General features: G+C 34.6%; 1 protein-coding gene across 1 annotated transcript in view; it reads left to right on the top strand.

Moving 5' to 3' along the window:
- The first annotated feature begins 640 nt into the window (after positions 1–640).
- The window catches only part of LRIG3 (leucine rich repeats and immunoglobulin like domains 3), a 37,100-nt gene continuing 33,518 nt past the window's right edge, over positions 641–4,222 (top strand). The window contains exons 1-2 of the mRNA XM_019472543.1: positions 641–706; positions 963–1,037. The gene's annotated coding sequence lies outside the window, so the exon portion shown is untranslated. The remainder of the gene's footprint in view (positions 707–962; positions 1,038–4,222) is intronic.

Genomic DNA, 4,222 nt, shown 5'->3' with positions numbered 1-4,222 from the left:
TGACTAGTATATAGACATCTTAAAACTCAGAATAGAATTAGGCCTTCCTGTGTCTGTTGTCTTCTGATACTGCTTGTTTAAGATCCCCATTAATTTTGGTTATGTAGGAATGGAGTCCTGAATTGTGTGAAAGCATGAAAATAGAATTGATATATATGGACAGTCCTCATTGTGTACTTAGGATCTGTGTGTTGCTTTAGAGAAGTAGGAAGAGTAAATGATACAAATATTATTGATGCAAGGAATGAGACTGCCATGAGTCTTGGTTTATGAATTTTAAACCTCTTTGCTTTAGCCAGATCTTTTGTTGTGAAGGGATGGGGAAGAGGGCTTGTTGGTGGTGTATATGAGTCAACGTCTTAAGATGTTTTTCATGGGTCACACCCCAATGAACAGTTCTAAATTATTCAGAGGTATAGGAAATTCTTTGACACTGCTGGCAGCAGTCAAGGTATTTACACTTATTTATACCTTGTATACTCAATTTGGTTTCTATTCTAATTTTACTAATATAAAAAAAACACTTTTTATGTACTTGGAAACAAATGGTAGTATATTTTGGATTGAAATTATATTGCTTTACCCAATATTTCATGGCAAAGCTGACAGGCTGTTTATTTTTGTAACCTCATAGGGACTTAAGTCACAACAAATTATCTTCAATCAAGACCAGTCTCTTGGATCACCTTCATAGTCTTCGGGAAGTGTAAGTTAATTTGTCTTAATTTAAAAAACAACCAAAAAAAAAACCCAATCAGTGTTTGTGTATGCTAATTGTATAGCTGTTTCTCTAGGGATAATTGGTTGAACAACAAAGATGTTTGCTGTTCTGATATTTTACATTAAATGAAACTGGAATTATTTTTTAATTTTGGGGTGACACTGTTCATCAATTTAGCAAATCTAATGTACGTACTTCTGATTAACATCAAAGCTGAGTCTCCCTTTTCTAATATTAATAGGAAGTTGAACAACAATGCACTGGAGATCATTCCAGATCTGGGGCCAGTCTCTGCAAATATAACTCTTCTGTCTTTGTAAGTAGATCTTACTCTTGTCCCTAGTTAGTGGAACTAACACTACAGGGTTTGTGGAAATATGTGCATTACAGAGATTAAAGTGAAATAATTGGAAATAGAGCAACTTGTGGTTAGGAAGTTGATTATGTCATATTATTTAGCAGGTCGTTTAAAATGTGTATAATTGAGCTTAATCCTTGTAGTTTTTATGCTTCCCTCAGATACAAAGACTGCATTAGAATTAATTTATGTTGTGGTAGTGCCCAGAAGCCTCAGCCCTGTTGTGCTAGGCACTGTACAAACATTAGTAAATGTTATACAAACTTGTACAATGCAGACTTTAAAACAAGAGTTATACTCTATCATTATGCATCTTGGCTGAAATCCCACTTGCGTTAAATCATGGCAGAATTCCATTAATTTCAGTGGGCAACATGGGGAAATCCCCTCAAGATGCAGTTTCAGGACAAGTATCTAGGTTAGAAGGTTATTTGCCAATATTTTTGAGCCCATTTTAATGTGTGGCATGATTTTTTTATGGCTGCAGTTAATACATATAATTGTGACACAAGATTATGTCTGTGTTCATTGTTTTGTTTGAAAGAAATTAGTAGGTTACTTGATGTGGCACCTGTAATATGGGTATAAAGTTCTAAAAGGCAAACAGGGCCCATAACCAAAACAGTTGATTTTAAAGGAAATTTTATTCCTGAGGATTTCACTTGAAATCAGTTTCATTTTTTTACCTGTTATCTAATTTCTCTAAAATATTCAAGGAACTGCTAACAAAAATAGTTACTATCATACTATTAATTGGAAAAAAGAAAAGACGCGTTTTTCATGTGTGGGATTTGGGTTTTATCAATGGGAATCTAAAGTGTCTAAAGCTGGTAATATGTAGCCCTCTGGCCAAATTCTGTCCTTGAATACAAATTGCAAGTTACCTTTCTTGAAGAAGCCTGAAGGGCTAAAACAATACAGTAAACTTTGGAAAGCTGTTCAGTTAATTAAATTGATCACTATTCAATTGCTTACATCTGGTGATTTATAGGGGTTTGTTTTTACTCTGGGCCCAGGTCAGCTAAGTCAGCTGGTGCAGCCGCTATGTCTGGACTGCTCTGTTTGAATAAGAACTAAGTGACATTTGATACTGATGTGGTTTCTTACAGATCAGAATCAGAAAAGAATGAAAGAAAAAGCAGATGGTGTCTGACAAATAACTGTTGAATTTAAGCAAATCTTCTATTTTGCGTTAGTGTTGATGTTATTTTTACACTGGCATAGCATTCTGTAGTTTAAGCATCTAATTGATCTAAAGAATATATTTCTTCTTTTTTGTTTTTGTTTTTTAACCTTGCTGAGGTTCTTTTTATCAGAAGGTTGGAAATGTTGATTGGAAATGTTGATTAATAATAAAGTGGTTTATATCCTCCTACCATACTTCTGATGAATATAAAGTTGAGAATTTGTCTTAGCATCTCCTCTAGTCCTTCTCATGGAAACGTAACTAGTTTAGATGAACCTAAAATCATCCTTCTGCAGCTGTGCAAAGATTTTTGTATTCCTTTGGGAGAATACATGAAAATCAGTCACTGCTGGATTGGTTGTTCCATATCCTTAGGTCACTAGCTTGGTTCATTTACTCAGGTGGTCAAACATGAAAAAACCTTTGTTAGATCAGCGCTCTGCACTATATATACTGACACTTAAAGGAAAAAAAAAAGTATTTCTAAAAGCTGTTATCATACTACCAGTGCAGTTAAAGTTGGTCTGGTTGGGTGCTAGGTTGTTCTTGTTCTAATTTCCATTACTTCTGTGTGGTGTCAGGAGATTACTGAATATGTGTGCTCCAGCTGAGATTTAATACCTACTCTATGACCACAGCAGAGATTCCTTGAGATTAATATGGTAGAAATAATTCCTTAAGTAATTTAAAGGTTTTATGTTAACTCATGAATGTCAGTGTATAATAGTTAAGGCAATTGTTTGTTCTGTATCAAAACAGATGTACATAGAACATAAAATTAGAAAGTGGTATTACATTGTTCAAAAAATAAAGCATCTTGTTTCTTTTGCAAAGGTTTCTCTTTAAAACATCTTACAGGTTGGAAGTTATTTATGTAAAGATGTTAAATCTCATTTTACAGAAAAGAATATAAATAAAAAGGAATAAACATACAGCAGTTGTCTGGCACAAAAATGTATGTAATATAGTGATATCATAGATGGACAAATATTAAATGTAATGATATATTTTTTCTGGAAGTGAAAAAATGTTCACTTATTTTTTCTGTGTTGGATGTTATTTGGAGGGGTTGAATTAAACTGAGTTAATACGATAGCTAAGTCATGCAAGGAGAACACATATGGAACAATTAGAATATAATTTTTAGAACCACTCTTCAAAGAAAAACTGTACTTGAAACATCTGATGACTTTCTTCAGGATTTTAAACTTTTATATGAAAGAAGCTTGTCGAGCCTTTCCAAAACAAACCACTGTTTCCTTGTTGAGTCTTCGTTCTGACTTTCAAATAATAGCAGAAAAGAGGGTGCTAGTCTTCTGAAACTTGATTTGATTACATTTCTTAAGAGATGCATATATGTTGGTTCATTACTGTCAGTTGAAAAGCCAGTTGTTTTTTCCAAGGAGTCTTCAAGCAGTGGTGTGGAAGTGGTGCCCTCCTTTCTTGCCAAAATCTTCATTGCTGAAGAAACTCTCTTCTTGCAAGAATTTTTTTTCATTTTTTAGTACTTGTCACTCAGCTGTGAAGGCTTAGAATTTTACCTGTTCTGCAAGAATTTCCTTGCCCTGCAAAGGAAATTACACTGTTGGTACGTCTACAGTGAATAATAGTGCAGGTATCTCCATACAGTACTGTATGTCTAAATCCTTCGAGCAGTATAAACAAGCATGGGTGGATTATCATGTTAGTGTAGTTTCCATTTCTGGAGCTACCTATTTTCTAGTTATCTAATTGATATTTATCTAGCTTAGATATTTACATACTGTTGAATTATGCAGGGTAAACATACCCAGAGCAGTAGATGTTCCCAGTCTCATGGTCACTGTTTGTCTGTAACATGAAACAACGATGCCAACGTTTTGTTTTTATGGATGCCAGTTGAGAGTTGAACATCATGGGAGAGAAAAGTGTCAGGCAGGCACAGCGCCCCCCCCCCCCCCCCCCCCCTAAAAACACA

The sequence above is a fragment of the Aptenodytes forsteri genome, unplaced genomic scaffold (genome assembly GCF_000699145.1).
Source record: "Aptenodytes forsteri isolate BGI_AS27 unplaced genomic scaffold, ASM69914v1 Scaffold4, whole genome shotgun sequence".
NCBI classification, from domain to species: Eukaryota; Metazoa; Chordata; class Aves; order Sphenisciformes; family Spheniscidae; genus Aptenodytes; species Aptenodytes forsteri.
This window is presented reverse-complemented; position numbering and strand designations above follow the sequence as displayed.